The following is a 20,756-nucleotide window of genomic DNA, read 5'->3' as shown; positions in this document are numbered from 1 at the left end:
GTTGATTGTCTTTGTCATTTTCGTGCTCAGCCTGATAGGTTACAACAGAATATGTCCAAAGGCTCCAAGAAATCTCGGTGAAAGGCTCCAATTTGACGAAATAATCACAGAATTGACATTACAAGCAAATTCTAAGCATTTCTGTGCATTTGTCGCAAAAATCGGTACTTACCACTGAATTGCTTGATGCCCTTGGGCATTTTTTTGCTCAGCCTGACAGGATACAACAAAATATGGCCAAGGGATACAATGGGAGTCGGTGAAAGCCTCGAATTTGGCCACATTTGGCCCAAATTTCGACGTTTTGTATGGAAATTGAGCCAAAAACGGGGTTTTGTCGCCAAATGCGGTACTTGCCAGCCTCTCTGTTGATTGTCTTTGTCATTTTCGTGCTCAGCCTGACAGGATACAACAAAATAGGGCCAAGGGATCCAAGAGGAGTCGGTGAAAGCCTCGAATTTGGCCACATTTGGCCCAAATTTCGACGTTTTTGTATGGAAATTGAGCCAAAAACGGGGTTTTGTCGCCAAATCCGGTGTTTGCCAGCCTCTCTGTTGATTGTCTTTGTCATTTTCGTGCTCAGCCTGATAGGTTACAACAGAATATGTCCAAAGGCTCCAAGAAATCTCGGTGAAAGGCTCCAATTTGACGAAATAATCACAGAATTGACATTACAAGCAAATTCTAAGCATTTCTGTGCATTTGTCGCAAAAATCGGTACTTACCACTGAATTGCTTGATGCCCTTGGGCATTTTTTTGCTCAGCCTGACAGGATACAACAAAATATGGCCAAGGGATACAATGGGAGTCGGTGAAAGCCTCGAATTCGGCCACATTTGGCCCAAATTTCGACGTTTTGTATGGAAATTGAGCCAAAAACGGGGTTTTGTCGCCAAATGCGGTACTTGCCAGCCTCTCTGTTGATTGTCTTTGTCATTTTCGTGCTCAGCCTGACAGGATACAACAAAATAGGGCCAAGGGATCCAAGAGGAGTCGGTGAAAGCCTCGAATTTGGCCACATTTGGCCCAAATTTCGACGTTTTTGTATGGAAATTGAGCCAAAAACGGGGTTTTGTCGCCAAATCCGGTGTTTGCCAGCCTCTCTGTTGATTGTCTTTGTCATTTTCGTGCTCAGCCTGATAGGTTACAACAGAATATGTCCAAAGGCTCCAAGAAATCTCGGTGAAAGGCTCCAATTTGACGAAATAATCACAGAATTGACATTACAAGCAAATTCTAAGCATTTCTGTGCATTTGTCGCAAAAATCGGTACTTACCACTGAATTGCTTGATGCCCTTGGGCATTTTTTTGCTCAGCCTGACAGGATACAACAAAATATGGCCAAGGGATACAATGGGAGTCGGTGAAAGCCTCGAATTCGGCCACATTTGGCCCAAATTTCGACGTTTTGTATGGAAATTGAGCCAAAAACGGGGTTTTGTCGCCAAATGCGGTACTTGCCAGCCTCTCTGTTGATTGTCTTTGTCATTTTCGTGCTCAGCCTGACAGGATACAACAAAATAGGGCCAAGGGATCCAAGAGGAGTCGGTGAAAGTTTCGAATTTGGCCACATTTGGCCCAAATTTCGACGTTTTTGTATGGAAATTGAGCCAAAAACGGGGTTTTGTCGCCAAATCCGGTGTTTGCCAGCCTCTCTGTTGATTGTCTTTGTCATTTTCGTGCTCAGCCTGATAGGTTACAACAGAATATGTCCAAAGGCTCCAAGAAATCTCGGTGAAAGGCTCCAATTTGACGAAATAATCACAGAATTGACATTACAAGCAAATTCTAAGCATTTCTGTGCATTTGTCGCAAAAATCGGTACTTACCACTGAATTGCTTGATGCCCTTGGGCATTTTTTTGCTCAGCCTGACAGGATACAACAAAATATGGCCAAGGGATACAATGGGAGTCGGTGAAAGCCTCGAATTTGGCCACATTTGGCCCAAATTTCGACGTTTTGTATGGAAATTGAGCCAAAAACGGGGTTTTGTCGCCAAATGCGGTACTTGCCAGCCTCTCTGTTGATTGTCTTTGTCATTTTCGTGCTCAGCCTGACAGGATACAACAAAATAGGGCCAAGGGATCCAAGAGGAGTCGGTGAAAGCCTCGAATTTGGCCACATTTGGCCCAAATTTCGACGTTTTTGTATGGAAATTGAGCCAAAAACGGGGTTTTGTCGCCAAATCCGGTGTTTGCCAGCCTCTCTGTTGATTGTCTTTGTCATTTTCGTGCTCAGCCTGATAGGTTACAACAGAATATGTCCAAAGGCTCCAAGAAATCTCGGTGAAAGGCTCCAATTTGACGAAACAATCACAGAATTGACATTACAAGCAAATTCTAAGCATTTCTGTGCATTTGTCGCAAAAATCGGTACTTACCACTGAATTGCTTGATGCCCTTGGGCATTTTTTTGCTCAGCCTGACAGGATACAACAAAATATGGCCAAGGGATACAATGGGAGTCGGTGAAAGCCTCGAATTTGGCCACATTTGGCCCAAATTTCGACGTTTTGTATGGAAATTGAGCCAAAAACGGGGTTTTGTCGCCAAATGCGGTACTTGCCAGCCTCTCTGTTGATTGTCTTTGTCATTTTCGTGCTCAGCCTGACAGGATACAACAAAATAGGGCCAAGGGATCCAAGAGGAGTTGGTGAAAGCCTCGAATTTGGCCACATTTGGCCCAAATTTCGACGTTTTTGTATGGAAATTGAGCCAAAAACGGGGTTTTGTCGCCAAATCCGGTGTTTGCCAGCCTCTCTGTTGATTTTCTTTGTCATTTTCGTGCTCAGCCTGATAGGTTACAACAGAATATGTCCAAAGGCTCCAAGAAATCTCGGTGAAAGGCTCCAATTTGACGAAATAATCACAGAATTGACATTACAAGCAAATTCTAAGCATTTCTGTGCATTTGTCGCAAAAATCGGTACTTACCACTGAATTGCTTGATGCCCTTGGGCATTTTTTTGCTCAGCCTGACAGGATACAACAAAATATGGCCAAGGGATACAATGGGAGTCGGTGAAAGCCTCGAATTCGGCCACATTTGGCCCAAATTTCGACGTTTTGTATGGAAATTGAGCCAAAAACGGGGTTTTGTCGCCAAATGCGGTACTTGCCAGCCTCTCTGTTGATTGTCTTTGTCATTTTCGTGCTCAGCCTGACAGGATACAACAAAATAGGGCCAAGGGATCCAAGAGGAGTCGGTGAAAGCCTCGAATTTGGCCACATTTGGCCCAAATTTCGACGTTTTTGTATGGAAATTGAGCCAAAAACGGGGTTTTGTCGCCAAATCCGGTGTTTGCCAGCCTCTCTGTTGATTGTCTTTGTCATTTTCGTGCTCAGCCTGATAGGTTACAACAGAATATGTCCAAAGGCTCCAAGAAATCTCGGTGAAAGGCTCCAATTTGACGAAATAATCACAGAATTGACATTACAAGCAAATTCTAAGCATTTCTGTGCATTTGTCGCAAAAATCGGTACTTACCACTGAATTGCTTGATGCCCTTGGGCATTTTTTTGCTCAGCCTGACAGGATACAACAAAATATGGCCAAGGGATACAATGGGAGTCGGTGAAAGCCTCGAATTTGGCCACATTTGGCCCAAATTTCGACGTTTTGTATGGAAATTGAGCCAAAAACGGGGTTTTGTCGCCAAATGCGGTACTTGCCAGCCTCTCTGTTGATTGTCTTTGTCATTTTCGTGCTCAGCCTGACAGGATACAACAAAATAGGGCCAAGGGATCCAAGAGGAGTTGGTGAAAGCCTCGAATTTGGCCACATTTGGCCCAAATTTCGACGTTTTTGTATGGAAATTGAGCCAAAAACGGGGTTTTGTCGCCAAATCCGGTGTTTGCCAGCCTCTCTGTTGATTGTCTTTGTCATTTTCGTGCTCAGCCTGATAGGTTACAACAGAATATGTCCAAAGGCTCCAAGAAATCTCGGTGAAAGGCTCCAATTTGACGAAATAATCACAGAATTGACATTACAAGCAAATTCTAAGCATTTCTGTGCATTTGTCGCAAAAATCGGTACTTACCACTGAATTGCTTGATGCCCTTGGGCATTTTTTTGCTCAGCCTGACAGGATACAACAAAATATGGCCAAGGGATACAATGGGAGTCGGTGAAAGCCTCGAATTTGGCCACATTTGGCCCAAATTTCGACGTTTTGTATGGAAATTGAGCCAAAAACGGGGTTTTGTCGCCAAATGCGGTACTTGCCAGCCTCTCTGTTGATTGTCTTTGTCATTTTCGTGCTCAGCCTGACAGGATACAACAAAATAGGGCCAAGGGATCCAAGAGGAGTCGGTGAAAGCCTCGAATTTGGCCACATTTGGCCCAAATTTCGACGTTTTTGTATGGAAATTGAGCCAAAAACGGGGTTTTGTCGCCAAATCCGGTGTTTGCCAGCCTCTCTGTTGATTGTCTTTGTCATTTTCGTGCTCAGCCTGATAGGTTACAACAGAATATGTCCAAAGGCTCCAAGAAATCTCGGTGAAAGGCTCCAATTTGACGAAATAATCACAGAATTGACATTACAAGCAAATTCAAAGCATTTCTGTGCATTTGTCGCAAAAATCGGTTCTTACCACTGAATTGCTTGATGCCCTTGGGCATTTTTTTGCTCAGCCTGACAGGATACAACAAAATATGGCCAAGGGATACAATGGGAGTCGGTGAAAGCCTCGAATTAGGCCACATTTGGCCCAAATTTCGACGTTTTGTATGGAAATTGAGCCAAAAACGGGGTTTTGTCGCCAAATGCGGTACTTGCCAGCCTCTCTGTTGATTGTCTTTGTCATTTTCGTGCTCAGCTTGACAGGATACAACAAAATAGGGCCAAGGGATCCAAGAGGAGTCGGTGAAAGCCTCGAATTTGGCCACATTTGGCCCAAATTTCGACGTTTTTGTATGGAAATTGAGCCAAAAACGGGGTTTTGTCGCCAAATCCGGTGTTTGCCAGCCTCTCTGTTGATTGTCTTTGTCATTTTCGTGCTCAGCCTGATAGGTTACAACAGAATATGTCCAAAGGCTCCAAGAAATCTCGGTGAAAGGCTCCAATTTGACGAAATAATCACAGAATTGACATTACAAGCAAATTCTAAGCATTTCTGTGCATTTGTCGCAAAAATCGGTACTTACCACTGAATTGCTTGATGCCCTTGGGCATTTTTTTGCTCAGCCTGACAGGATACAACAAAATATGGCCAAGGGATACAATGGGAGTCGGTGAAAGCCTCGAATTCGGCCACATTTGGCCCAAATTTCGACGTTTTGTATGGAAATTGAGCCAAAAACGGGGTTTTGTCGCCAAATGCGGTACTTGCCAGCCTCTCTGTTGATTGTCTTTGTCATTTTCGTGCTCAGCCTGACAGGATACAACAAAATAGGGCCAAGGGATCCAAGAGGAGTCGGTGAAAGCCTCGAATTTGGCCACATTTGGCCCAAATTTCGACGTTTTTGTATGGAAATTGAGCCAAAAACGGGGTTTTGTCGCCAAATCCGGTGTTTGCCAGCCTCTCTGTTGATTGTCTTTGTCATTTTCGTGCTCAGCCTGATAGGTTACAACAGAATATGTCCAAAGGCTCCAAGAAATCTCGGTGAAAGGCTCCAATTTGACGAAATAATCACAGAATTGACATTACAAGCAAATTCTAAGCATTTCTGTGCATTTGTCGCAAAAATCGGTACTTACCACTGAATTGCTTGATGCCCTTGGGCATTTTTTTGCTCAGCCTGACAGGATACAACAAAATATGGCCAAGGGATACAATGGGAGTCGGTGAAAGCCTCGAATTTGGCCACATTTGGCCCAAATTTCGACGTTTTGTATGGAAATTGAGCCAAAAACGGGGTTTTGTCGCCAAATGCGGTACTTGCCAGCCTCTCTGTTGATTGTCTTTGTCATTTTCGTGCTCAGCCTGACAGGATACAACAAAATAGGGCCAAGGGATCCAAGAGGAGTCGGTGAAAGCCTCGAATTTGGCCACATTTGGCCCAAATTTCGACGTTTTTGTATGGAAATTGAGCCAAAAACGGGGTTTTGTCGCCAAATCCGGTGTTTGCCAGCCTCTCTGTTGATTGTCTTTGTCATTTTCGTGCTCAGCCTGATAGGTTACAACAGAATATGTCCAAAGGCTCCAAGAAATCTCGGTGAAAGGCTCCAATTTGACGAAATAATCACAGAATTGACATTACAAGCAAATTCTAAGCATTTCTGTGCATTTGTCGCAAAAATCGGTACTTACCACTGAATTGCTTGATGCCCTTGGGCATTTTTTTGCTCAGCCTGACAGGATACAACAAAATATGGCCAAGGGATACAATGGGAGTCGTTGAAAGCCTCGAATTCGGCCACATTTGGCCCAAATTTCGACGTTTTGTATGGAAATTGAGCCAAAAACGGGGTTTTGTCGCCAAATGCGGTACTTGCCAGCCTCTCTGTTGATTGTCTTTGTCATTTTCGTGCTCAGCCTGACAGGATACAACAAAATAGGGCCAAGGGATCCAAGAGGAGTCGGTGAAAGCCTCGAATTTGGCCACATTTGGCCCAAATTTCGACGTTTTTGTATGGAAATTGAGCCAAAAACGGGGTTTTGTCGCCAAATCCGGTGTTTGCCAGCCTCTCTGTTGATTGTCTTTGTCATTTTCGTGCTCAGCCTGATAGGTTACAACAGAATATGTCCAAAGGCTCCAAGAAATCTCGGTGAAAGGCTCCAATTTGACGAAATAATCACAGAATTGACATTACAAGCAAATTCTAAGCATTTCTGTGCATTTGTCGCAAAAATCGGTACTTACCACTGAATTGCTTGATGCCCTTGGGCATTTTTTTGCTCAGCCTGACAGGATACAACAAAATATGGCCAAGGGATACAATGGGAGTCGGTGAAAGCCTCGAATTTGGCCACATTTGGCCCAAATTTCGACGTTTTGTATGGAAATTGAGCCAAAAACGGGGTTTTGTCGCCAAATGCGGTACTTGCCAGCCTCTCTGTTGATTGTCTTTGTCATTTTCGTGCTCAGCCTGACAGGATACAACAAAATAGGGCCAAGGGATCCAAGAGGAGTCGGTGAAAGCCTCGAATTTGGCTACATTTGGCCCAAATTTCGACGTTTTTGTATGGAAATTGAGCCAAAAACGGGGTTTTGTCGCCAAATCCGGTGTTTGCCAGCCTCTCTGTTGATTGTCTTTGTCATTTTCGTGCTCAGCCTGATAGGTTACAACAGAATATGTCCAAAGGCTCCAAGAAATCTCGGTGAAAGGCTCCAATTTGACGAAATAATCACAGAATTGACATTACAAGCAAATTCTAAGCATTTCTGTGCATTTGTCGCAAAAATCGGTACTTACCACTGAATTGCTTGATGCCCTTGGGCATTTTTTTGCTCAGCCTGACAGGATACAACAAAATATGGCCAAGGGATACAATGGGAGTCGGTGAAAGCCTCGAATTTGGCCACATTTGGCCCAAATTTCGACGTTTTGTATGGAAATTGAGCCAAAAACGGGGTTTTGTCGCCAAATGCGGTACTTGCCAGCCTCTCTGTTGATTGTCTTTGTCATTTTCGTGCTCAGCCTGACAGGATACAACAAAATAGGGCCAAGGGATCCAAGAGGAGTTGGTGAAAGCCTCGAATTTGGCCACATTTGGCCCAAATTTCGACGTTTTTGTATGGAAATTGAGCCAAAAACGGGGTTTTGTCGCCAAATCCGGTGTTTGCCAGCCTCTCTGTTGATTGTCTTTGTCATTTTCGTGCTCAGCCTGATAGGTTACAACAGAATATGTCCAAAGGCTCCAAGAAATCTCGGTGAAAGGCTCCAATTTGACGAAATAATCACAGAATTGACATTACAAGCAAATTCTAAGCATTTCTGTGCATTTGTCGCAAAAATCGGTACTTACCACTGAATTGCTTGATGCCCTTGGGCATTTTTTTGCTCAGCCTGACAGGATACAACAAAATATGGCCAAGGGATACAATGGGAGTCGGTGAAAGCCTCGAATTTGGCCACATTTGGCCCAAATTTCGACGTTTTGTATGGAAATTGAGCCAAAAACGGGGTTTTGTCGCCAAATGCGGTACTTGCCAGCCTCTCTGTTGATTGTCTTTGTCATTTTCGTGCTCAGCCTGACAGGATACAACAAAATAGGGCCAAGGGATCCAAGAGGAGTCGGTGAAAGCCTCGAATTTGGCTACATTTGGCCCAAATTTCGACGTTTTTGTATGGAAATTGAGCCAAAAACGGGGTTTTGTCGCCAAATCCGGTGTTTGCCAGCCTCTCTGTTGATTGTCTTTGTCATTTTCGTGCTCAGCCTGATAGGTTACAACAGAATATGTCCAAAGGCTCCAAGAAATCTCGGTGAAAGGCTCCAATTTGACGAAATAATCACAGAATTGACATTACAAGCAAATTCTAAGCATTTCTGTGCATTTGTCGCAAAAATCGGTACTTACCACTGAATTGCTTGATGCCCTTGCGCATTTTTTTGCTCAGCCTGACAGGATACAACAAAATATGGCCAAGGGATACAATGGGAGTCGGTGAAAGCCTCGAATTTGGCCACATTTGGCCCAAATTTCGACGTTTTGTATGGAAATTGAGCCAAAAACGGGGTTTTGTCGCCAAATGCGGTACTTGCCAGCCTCTCTATTGATTGTCTTTGTCATTTTCGTGCTCAGCCTGACAGGATACAACAAAATAGGGCCAAGGGATCCAAGAGGAGTCGGTGAAAGCCTCGAATTTGGCCACATTTGGCCCAAATTTCGACGTTTTTGTATGGAAATTGAGCCAAAAACGGGGTTTTGTCGCCAAATCAGGTGTTTGCCAGCCTCTCTGTTGATTGTCTTTGTCATTTTCGTGCTCAGCCTGATAGGTTACAACAGAATATGTCCAAAGGCTCCAAGAAATCTCGGTGAAAGGCTCCAATTTGACGAAATAATCACAGAATTGACATTACAAGCAAATTCTAAGCATTTCTGTGCATTTGTCGCAAAAATCGGTACTTACCACTGAATTGCTTGATGCCCTTGGGCATTTTTTTGCTCAGCCTGACAGGATACAACAAAATATGGCCAAGGGATACAATGGGAGTCGGTGAAAGCCTCGAATTTGGCCACATTTGGCCCAAATTTCGACGTTTTGTATGGAAATTGAGCCAAAAACGGGGTTTTGTCGCCAAATGCGGTACTTGCCAGCCTCTCTGTTGATTGTCTTTGTCATTTTCGTGCTCAGCCTGACAGGATACAACAAAATAGGGCCAAGGGATCCAAGAGGAGTCGGTGAAAGCCTCGAATTTGGCCACATTTGGCCCAAATTTCGACGTTTTTGTATGGAAATTGAGCCAAAAACGGGGTTTTGTCGCCAAATCAGGTGTTTGCCAGCCTCTCTGTTGATTGTCTTTGTCATTTTCGTGCTCAGCCTGATAGGTTACAACAGAATATGTCCAAAGGCTCCAAGAAATCTCGGTGAAAGGCTCCAATTTGACGAAATAATCACAGAATTGACATTACAAGCAAATTCTAAGCATTTCTGTGCATTTGTCGCAAAAATCGGTACTTACCACTGAATTGCTTGATGCCCTTGGGCATTTTTTTGCTCAGCCTGACAGGATACAACAAAATATGGCCAAGGGATACAATGGGAGTCGGTGAAAGCCTCGAATTTGGCCACATTTGGCCCAAATTTCGACGTTTTGTATGGAAATTGAGCCAAAAACGGGGCTTTGTCGCCAAATGCGGTACTTGCCAGCCTCTCTGTTGATTGTCTTTGTCATTTTCGTGCTCAGCCTGACAGGATACAACAAAATAGGGCCAAGGGATCCAAGAGGAGTCGGTGAAAGCTTCGAATTTGGCCACATTTGGCCCAAATTTCGACGTTTTTGTATGGAAATTGAGCCAAAAACGGGGTTTTGTCGCCAAATCCGGTGTTTGCCAGCCTCTCTGTTGATTGTCTTTGTCATTTTCGTGCTCAGCCTGATAGGTTACAACAGAATATGTCCAAAGGCTCCAAGAAATCTCGGTGAAAGGCTCCAATTTGACGAAATAATCACAGAATTGACATTACAAGCAAATTCTAAGCATTTCTGTGCATTTGTCGCAAAAATCGGTACTTACCACTGAATTGCTTGATGCCCTTGGGCATTTTTTTGCTCAGCCTGACAGGATACAACAAAATATGGCCAAGGGATACAATGGGAGTCGGTGAAAGCCTCGAATTTGGCCACATTTGGCCCAAATTTCGACGTTTTGTATGGAAATTGAGCCAAAAACGGGGTTTTGTCGCCAAATGCGGTACTTGCCAGCCTCTCTGTTGATTGTCTTTGTCATTTTCGTGCTCAGCCTGACAGGATACAACAAAATAGGGCCAAGGGATCCAAGAGGAGTCGGTGAAAGCCTCGAATTTGGCCACATTTGGCCCAAATTTCGACGTTTTTGTATGGAAATTGAGCCAAAAACGGGGTTTTGTCGCCAAATCCGGTGTTTGCCAGCCTCTCTGTTGATTGTCTTTGTCATTTTCGTGCTCAGCCTGATAGGTTACAACAGAATATGTCCAAAGGCTCCAAGAAATCTCGGTGAAAGGCTCCAATTTGACGAAATAATCACAGAATTGACATTACAAGCAAATTCTAAGCATTTCTGTGCATTTGTCGCAAAAATCGGTACTTACCACTGAATTGCTTGATGCCCTTGGGCATTTTTTTGCTCAGCCTGACAGGATACAACAAAATATGGCCAAGGGATACAATGGGAGTTGGTGAAAGCCTCGAATTTGGCCACATTTGGCCCAAATTTCGACGTTTTGTATGGAAATTGAGCCAAAAACGGGGTTTTGTCGCCAAATGCGGTACTTGCCAGCCTCTCTGTTGATTGTCTTTGTCATTTTCGTGCTCAGCCTGACAGGATACAACAAAATAGGGCCAAGGGATCCAAGAGGAGTCGGTGAAAGCCTCGAATTTGGCCACATTTGGCCCAAATTTCGACGTTTTTGTATGGAAATTGAGCCAAAAACGGGGTTTTGTCGCCAAATCCGGTGTTTGCCAGCCTCTCTGTTGATTGTCTTTGTCATTTTCGTGCTCAGCCTGATAGGTTACAACAGAATATGTCCAAAGGCTCCAAGAAATCTCGGTGAAAGGCTCCAATTTGACGAAATAATCACAGAATTGACATTACAAGCAAATTCTAAGCATTTCTGTGCATTTGTCGCAAAAATCGGTACTTACCACTGAATTGCTTGATGCCCTTGCGCATTTTTTTGCTCAGCCTGACAGGATACAACAAAATATGGCCAAGGGATACAATGGGAGTTGGTGAAAGCCTCGAATTCGGCCACATTTGGCCCAAATTTCGACGTTTTGTATGGAAATTGAGCCAAAAACGGGGTTTTGTCGCCAAATGCGGTACTTGCCAGCCTCTCTGTTGATTGTCTTTGTCATTTTCGTGCTCAGCCTGACAGGATACAACAAAATAGGGCCAAGGGATCCAAGAGGAGTCGGTGAAAGCCTCGAATTTGGCCACATTTGGCCCAAATTTCGACGTTTTTGTATGGAAATTGAGCCAAAAACGGGGTTTTGTCGCCAAATCCGGTGTTTGCCAGCCTCTCTGTTGATTGTCTTTGTCATTTTCGTGCTCAGCCTGATAGGTTACAACAGAATATGTCCAAAGGCTCCAAGAAATCTCGGTGAAAGGCTCCAATTTGACGAAATAATCACAGAATTGACATTACAAGCAAATTCTAAGCATTTCTGTGCATTTGTCGCAAAAATCGGTACTTACCACTGAATTGCTTGATGCCCTTGGGCATTTTTTTGCTCAGCCTGACAGGATACAACAAAATATGGCCAAGGGATACAATGGGAGTCGGTGAAAGCCTCGAATTTGGCCACATTTGGCCCAAATTTCGACGTTTTGTATGGAAATTGAGCCAAAAACGGGGTTTTGTCGCCAAATGCGGTACTTGCCAGCCTCTCTGTTGATTGTCTTTGTCATTTTCGTGCTCAGCCTGACAGGATACAACAAAATAGGGCCAAGGGATCCAAGAGGAGTCGGTGAAAGCCTCGAATTTGGCTACATTTGGCCCAAATTTCGACGTTTTTGTATGGAAATTGAGCCAAAAACGGGGTTTTGTCGCCAAATCCGGTGTTTGCCAGCCTCTCTGTTGATTGTCTTTGTCATTTTCGTGCTCAGCCTGATAGGTTACAACAGAATATGTCCAAAGGCTCCAAGAAATCTCGGTGAAAGGCTCCAATTTGACGAAATAATCACAGAATTGACATTACAAGCAAATTCTAAGCATTTCTGTGCATTTGTCGCAAAAATCGGTACTTACCACTGAATTGCTTGATGCCCTTGGGCATTTTTTTGCTCAGCCTGACAGGATACAACAAAATATGGCCAAGGGATACAATGGGAGTCGGTGAAAGCCTCGAATTCGGCCACATTTGGCCCAAATTTCGACGTTTTGTATGGAAATTGAGCCAAAAACGGGGTTTTGTCGCCAAATGCGGTACTTGCCAGCCTCTCTGTTGATTGTCTTTGTCATTTTCGTGCTCAGCCTGACAGGATACAACAAAATAGGGCCAAGGGATCCAAGAGGAGTCGGTGAAAGCCTCGAATTTGGCCACATTTGGCCCAAATTTCGACGTTTTTGTATGGAAATTGAGCCAAAAACGGGGTTTTGTCGCCAAATCCGGTGTTTGCCAGCCTCTCTGTTGATTGTCTTTGTCATTTTCGTGCTCAGCCTGATAGGTTACAACAGAAAATGTCCAAAGGCTCCGAGAAATCTCGGTGAAAGGCTCCAATTTGACGAAATAATCACAGAATTGTTATTACAAGCAAATTCTAAGCATTTCTGTGCATTTGTCGCAAAAATCGGTACTTACCACTGAATTGCTTGATGCCCTTGGGCATTTTTTTGCTCAGCCTGACAGGATACAACAAAATATGGCCAAGGGATACAATGGGAGTCGGTGAAAGCCTCGAATTCGGCCACATTTGGCCCAAATTTCGACGTTTTGTATGGAAATTGAGCCAAAAACGGGGTTTTGTCGCCAAATGCGGTACTTGCCAGCCTCTCTGTTGATTGTCTTTGTCATTTTCGTGCTCAGCCTGACAGGATACAACAAAATAGGGCCAAGGGATCCAAGAGGAGTCGGTGAAAGTTTCGAATTTGGCCACATTTGGCCCAAATTTCGACGTTTTTGTATGGAAATTGAGCCAAAAACGGGGTTTTGTCGCCAAATCCGGTGTTTGCCAGCCTCTCTGTTGATTGTCTTTGTCATTTTCGTGCTCAGCCTGATAGGTTACAACAGAATATGTCCAAAGGCTCCAAGAAATCTCGGTGAAAGGCTCCAATTTGACGAAATAATCACAGAATTGACATTACAAGCAAATTCTAAGCATTTCTGTGCATTTGTCGCAAAAATCGGTACTTACCACTGAATTGCTTGATGCCCTTGGGCATTTTTTTGCTCAGCCTGACAGGATACAACAAAATATGGCCAAGGGATACAATGGGAGTCGGTGAAAGCCTCGAATTTGGCCACATTTGGCCCAAATTTCGACGTTTTGTATGGAAATTGAGCCAAAAACGGGGTTTTGTCGCCAAATGCGGTACTTGCCAGCCTCTCTGTTCATTGTCTTTGTCATTTTCGTGCTCAGCCTGACAGGATACAACAAAATAGGGCCAAGGGATCCAAGAGGAGTCGGTGAAAGCCTCGAATTTGGCCACATTTGGCCCAAATTTCGACGTTTTTGTATGGAAATTGAGCCAAAAACGGGGTTTTGTCGCCAAATCCGGTGTTTGCCAGCCTCTCTGTTGATTGTCTTTGTCATTTTCGTGCTCAGCCTGATAGGTTACAACAGAATATGTCCAAAGGCTCCAAGAAATCTCGGTGAAAGGCTCCAATTTGACGAAATAATCACAGAATTGACATTACAAGCAAATTCTAAGCATTTCTGTGCATTTGTCGCAAAAATCGGTACTTACCACTGAATTGCTTGATGCCCTTGGGCATTTTTTTGCTCAGCCTGACAGGATACAACAAAATATGGCCAAGGGATACAATGGGAGTCGGTGAAAGCCTCGAATTTGGCCACATTTGGCCCAAATTTCGACGTTTTGTATGGAAATTGAGCCAAAAACGGGGTTTTGTCGCCAAATGCGGTACTTGCCAGCCTCTCTGTTGATTGTCTTTGTCATTTTCGTGCTCAGCCTGACAGGATACAACAAAATAGGGCCAAGGGATCCAAGAGGAGTCGGTGAAAGCCTCGAATTTGGCCACATTTGGCCCAAATTTCGACGTTTTTGTATGGAAATTGAGCCAAAAACGGGGTTTTGTCGCCAAATCCGGTGTTTGCCAGCCTCTCTGTTGATTGTCTTTGTCATTTTCGTGCTCAGCCTGATAGGTTACAACAGAATATGTCCAAAGGCTCCAAGAAATCTCGGTGAAAGGCTCCAATTTGACGAAATAATCACAGAATTGACATTACAAGCAAATTCTAAGCATTTCTGTGCATTTGTCGCAAAAATCGGTACTTACCACTGAATTGCTTGATGCCCTTGGGCATTTTTTTGCTCAGCCTGACAGGATACAACAAAATATGGCCAAGGGATACAATGGGAGTCGGTGAAAGCCTCGAATTCGGCCACATTTGGCCCAAATTTCGACGTTTTGTATGGAAATTGAGCCAAAAACGGGGTTTTGTCGCCAAATGCGGTACTTGCCAGCCTCTCTGTTGATTGTCTTTGTCATTTTCGTGCTCAGCCTGACAGGATACAACAAAATAGGGCCAAGGGATCCAAGAGGAGTCGGTGAAAGCCTCGAATTTGGCCACATTTGGCCCAAATTTCGACGTTTTTGTATGGAAATTGAGCCAAAAACGGGGTTTTGTCGCCAAATCCGGTGTTTGCCAGCCTCTCTGTTGATTGTCTTTGTCATTTTCGTGCTCAGCCTGATAGGTTACAACAGAATATGTCCAAAGGCTCCAAGAAATCTCGGTGAAAGGCTCCAATTTGACGAAATAATCACAGAATTGACATTACAAGCAAATTCTAAGCATTTCTGTGCATTTGTCGCAAAAATCGGTACTTACCACTGAATTGCTTGATGCCCTTGGGCATTTTTTTGCTCAGCCTGACAGGATACAACAAAATATGGCCAAGGGATACAATGGGAGTCGGTGAAAGCCTCGAATTTGGCCACATTTGGCCCAAATTTCGACGTTTTGTATGGAAATTGAGCCAAAAACGGGGTTTTGTCGCCAAATGCGGTACTTGCCAGCCTCTCTGTTGATTGTCTTTGTCATTTTCGTGCTCAGCCTGACAGGATACAACAAAATAGGGCCAAGGGATCCAAGAGGAGTCGGTGAAAGTTTCGAATTTGGCCACATTTGGCCCAAATTTCGACGTTTTTGTATGGAAATTGAGCCAAAAACGGGGTTTTGTCGCCAAATCCGGTGTTTGCCAGCCTCTCTGTTGATTGTCTTTGTCATTTTCGTGCTCAGCCTGATAGGTTACAACAGAATATGTCCAAAGGCTCCAAGAAATCTTGGTGAAAGGCTCCAATTTGACGAAATAATCACAGAATTGACATTACAAGCAAATTCTAAGCATTTCTGTGCATTTGTCGCAAAAATCGGTACTTACCACTGAATTGCTTGATGCCCTTGGGCATTTTTTTGCTCAGCCTGACAGGATACAACAAAATATGGCCAAGGGATACAATGGGAGTCGGTGAAAGCCTCGAATTTGGCCACATTTGGCCCAAATTTCGACGTTTTGTATGGAAATTGAGCCAAAAACGGGGTTTTGTCGCCAAATGCGGTACTTGCCAGCCTCTCTGTTGATTGTCTTTGTCATTTTCGTGCTCAGCCTGACAGGATACAACAAAATAGGGCCAAGGGATCCAAGAGGAGTCGGTGAAAGCCTCGAATTTGGCCACATTTGGCCCAAATTTCGACGTTTTTGTATGGAAATTGAGCCAAAAACGGGGTTTTGTCGCCAAATCCGGTGTTTGCCAGCCTCTCTGTTGATTGTCTTTGTCATTTTCGTGCTCAGCCTGATAGGTTACAACAGAATATGTCCAAAGGCTCTAAGAAATCTCGGTGAAAGGCTCCAATTTGACGAAATAATCACAGAATTGACATTACAAGCAAATTCTAAGCATTTCTGTGCATTTGTCGCAAAAATCGGTACTTACCACTGAATTGCTTGATGCCCTTGGGCATTTTTTTGCTCAGCCTGACAGGATACAACAAAATATGGCCAAGGGATACAATGGGAGTCGGTGAAAGCCTCGAATTTGGCCACATTTGGCCCAAATTTCGACGTTTTGTATGGAAATTGAGCCAAAAACGGGGTTTTGTCGCCAAATGCGGTACTTGCCAGCCTCTCTGTTGATTGTCTTTGTCATTTTCGTGCTCAGCCTGACAGGATACAACAAAATAGGGCCAAGGGATCCAAGAGGAGTCGGTGAAAGCCTCGAATTTGGCCACATTTGGCCCAAATTTCGACGTTTTTGTATGGAAATTGAGCCAAAAACGGGGTTTTGTCGCCAAATCCGGTGTTTGCCAGCCTCTCTGTTGATTGTCTTTGTCATTTTCGTGCTCAGCCTGATAGGTTACAACAGAATATGTCCAAAGGCTCCAAGAAATCTCGGTGAAAGGCTCCAATTTGACGAAATAATCACAGAATTGACATTACAAGCAAATTCTAAGCATTTCTGTGCATTTGTCGCAAAAATCGGTACTTACCACTGAATTGCTTGATGCCCTTGGGCATTTTTTTGCTCAGCCTGACAGGATACAACAAAATATGGCCAAGGGATACAATGGGAGTCGGTGAAAGCCTCGAATTCGGCCACATTTGGCCCAAATTTCGACGTTTTGTATGGAAATTGAGCCAAAAACGGGGTTTTGTCGCCAAATGCGGTACTTGCCAGCCTCTCTGTTGATTGTCTTTGTCATTTTCGTGCTCAGCCTGACAGGATACAACAAAATAGGGCCAAGGGATCCAAGAGGAGTCGGTGAAAGCCTCGAATTTGGCCACATTTGGCCCAAATTTCGACGTTTTTGTATGGAAATTGAGCCAAAAACGGGGTTTTGTCGCCAAATCCGGTGTTTGCCAGCCTCTCTGTTGATTGTCTTTGTCATTTTCGTGCTCAGCCTGATAGGTTACAACAGAATATGTCCAAAGGCTCCAAGAAATCTCGGTGAAAGGCTCCAATTTGACGAAATAATCACAGAATTGACATTACAAGCAAATTCTAAGCATTTCTGTGCATTTGTCGCAAAAATCGGTACTTACCACTGAATTGCTTGATGCCCTTGGGCATTTTTTTGCTCAGCCTGACAGGATACAACAAAATATGGCCAAGGGATACAATGGGAGTCGGTGAAAGCCTCGAATTTGGCCACATTTGGCCCAAATTTCGACGTTTTGTATGGAAATTGAGCCAAAAACGGGGTTTTGTCGCCAAATGCGGTACTTGCCAGCCTCTCTGTTGATTGTCTTTGTCATTTTCGTGCTCAGCCTGACAGGATACAACAAAATAGGGCCAAGGGATCCAAGAGGAGTCGGTGAAAGCCTCGAATTTGGCCACATTTGGCCCAAATTTCGACGTTTTTGTATGGAAATTGAGCCAAAAACGGGGTTTTGTCGCCAAATCCGGTGTTTGCCAGCCTCTCTGTTGATTGTCTTTGTCATTTTCGTGCTCAGCCTGACAGGATACAACAAAATAGGGCCAAGGGATCCAAGAGGAGTCGGTGAAAGCCTCGAATTTGGCCACATTTGGCCCAAATTTCGACGTTTTTGTATGGAAATTGAGCCAAAAACGGGGTTTTGTCGCCAAATCCGGTGTTTGCCAGCCTCTCTGTTGATTGTCTTTGTCATTTTCGTGCTCAGCCTGATAGGTTACAACAGAATATGTCCAAAGGCTCCAAGAAATCTCGGTGAAAGGCTCCAATTTGACGAAATAATCACAGAATTGACATTACAAGCAAATTCTAAGCATTTCTGTGCATTTGTCGCAAAAATCGGTACTTACCACTGAATTGCTTGATGCCCTTGGGCATTTTTTTGCTCAGCCTGACAGGATACAACAAAATATGGCCAAGGGATACAATGGGAGTCGGTGAAAGCCTCGAATTCGGCCACATTTGGCCCAAATTTCGACGTTTTGTATGGAAATTGAGCCAAAAACGGGGTTTTGTCGCCAAATGCGGTACTTGCCAGCCTCTCTGTTGATTGTCTTTGTCATTTTCGTGCTCAGCCTGACAGGATACAACAAAATAGGGCCAAGGGATCCAAGAGGAGTCGGTGAAAGCCTCGAATTTGGCCACATTTGGCCCAAATTTCGACGTTTTTGTATGGAAATTGAGCCAAAAACGGGGTTTTGTCGCCAAATCCGGTGTTTGCCAGCCTCTCTGTTGATTGTCTTTGTCATTTTCGTGCTCAGCCTGATAGGTTACAACAGAATATGTCCAAAGGCTCCAAGAAATCTCGGTGAAAGGCTCCAATTTGACGAAATAATCACAGAATTGACATTACAAGCAAATTCTAAGCATTTCTGTGCATTTGTCGCAAAAATCGGTACTTACCACTGAATTGCTTGATGCCCTTGGGCATTTTTTTGCTCAGCCTGACAGGATACAACAAAATATGGCCAAGGGATACAATGGGAGTCGGTGAAAGCCTCGAATTTGGCCACATTTGGCCCAAATTTCGATGTTTTGTATGGAAATTGAGCCAAAAACGGGGTTTTGTCGCCAAATGCGGTACTTGCCAGCCTCTCTGTTGATTGTCTTTGTCATTTTCGTGCTCAGCCTGACAGGATACAACAAAATAGGGCCAAGGGATCCAAGAGGAGTCGGTGAAAGCCTCGAATTTGGCCACATTTGGCCCAAATTTCGACGTTTTTGTATGGAAATTGAGCCAAAAACGGGGTTTTGTCGCCAAATCCGGTGTTTGCCAGCCTCTCTGTTGATTGTCTTTGTCATTTTCGTGCTCAGCCTGATAGGTTACAACAGAATATGTCCAAAGGCTCCAAGAAATCTCGGTGAAAGGCTCCAATTTGACGAAATAATCACAGAATTGACATTACAAGCAAATTCTAAGCATTTCTGTGCATTTGTCGCAAAAATCGGTACTTACCACTGAATTGCTTGATGCCCTTGGGCATTTTTTTGCTCAGCCTGACAGGATACAACAAAATATGGCCAAGGGATACAATGGGAGTCGGTGAAAGCCTCGAATTTGGCCACATTTGGCCCAAATTTCGACGTTTTGTATGGAAATTGAGCCAAAAACGGGGTTTTGTCGCCAAATGCGGTACTTGCCAGCCTCTCTGTTGATTGTCTTTGTCATTTTCGTGCTCAGCCTGACAGGATACAACAAAATAGGGCCAAGGGATCCAAGAGGAGTCGGTGAAAGCCTCGAATTTGGCTACATTTGGCCCAAATTTCGACGTTTTTGTATGGAAATTGAGCCAAAAACGGGGTTTTGTCGCCAAATCCGGTGTTTGCCAGCCTCTCTGTTGATTGTCTTTGTCATTTTCGTGCTCAGCCTGATAGGTTACAACAGAATATGTCCAAAGGCTCCAAGAAATCTCGGTGAAAGGCTCCAATTTGACGAAATAATCACAGAATTGACATTACAAGCAAATTCTAAGCATTTCTGTGCATTTGTCGCAAAAATCGGTACTTACCACTGAATTGCTTGATGCCCTTGGGCATTTTTTTGCTCAGCCTGACAGGATACAACAAAATATGGCCAAGGGATACAATGGGAGTCGGTGAAAGCCTCGAATTTGGCCACATTTGGCCCAAATTTCGATGTTTTGTATGGAAATTGAGCCAAAAACGGGGTTTTGTCGCCAAATGCGGTACTTGCCAGCCTCTCTGTTGATTGTCTTTGTCATTTTCGTGCTCAGCCTGACAGGATACAACAAAATAGGGCCAAGGGATCCAAGAGGAGTCGGTGAAAGCCTCGAATTTGGCCACATTTGGCCCAAATTTCGACGTTTTTGTATGGAAATTGAGCCAAAAACGGGGTTTTGTCGCCAAATCCGGTGTTTGCCAGCCTCTCTGTTGATTGTCTTTGTCATTTTCGTGCTCAGCCTGATAGGTTACAACAGAATATGTCCAAAGGCTCCAAGAAATCTCGGTGAAAGGCTCCAATTTGACGAAATAATCACAGAATTGACATTACAAGCAAATTCTAAGCATTTCTGTGCATTTGTCGCAAAAATCGGTACTTACCACTGAATTGCTTGATGCCCTTGGGCATTTTTTTGCTCAGCCTGACAGGATACAACAAAATATGGCCAAGGGATACAATGGGAGTCGGTGAAAGCCTCGAATTTGGCCACATTTGGCCCAAATTTCGACGTTTTGTATGGAAATTGAGCCAAAAACGGGGTTTTGTCGCCAAATGCGGTACTTGCCAGCCTCTCTGTTGATTGTCTTTGTCATTTTCGTGCTCAGCCTGACAGGATACAACAAAATAGGGCCAAGGGATCCAAGAGGAGTCGGTGAAAGCCTCGAATTTGGCTACATTTGGCCCAAATTTCGACGTTTTTGTATGGAAATTGAGCCAAAAACGGGGTTTTGTCGCCAAATCCGGTGTTTGCCAGCCTCTCTGTTGATTGTCTTTGTCATTTTCGTGCTCAGCCTGATAGGTTACAACAGAATATGTCCAAAGGCTCCAAGAAATCTTGGTGAAAGGCTCCAATTTGACGAAATAATCACA

This window comes from Hydra viridissima, unplaced genomic scaffold (assembly GCF_058129835.1).
Source record: "Hydra viridissima isolate aposymbiotic clone 2 unplaced genomic scaffold, HvirCarnegie_v1 scaffold_14, whole genome shotgun sequence".
Lineage (NCBI taxonomy): Eukaryota > Metazoa > Cnidaria > Hydrozoa > Anthoathecata > Hydridae > Hydra > Hydra viridissima.
The sequence above is the reverse complement of the archived record's forward strand: the minus strand, read 5'-3'. Positions refer to the sequence as shown.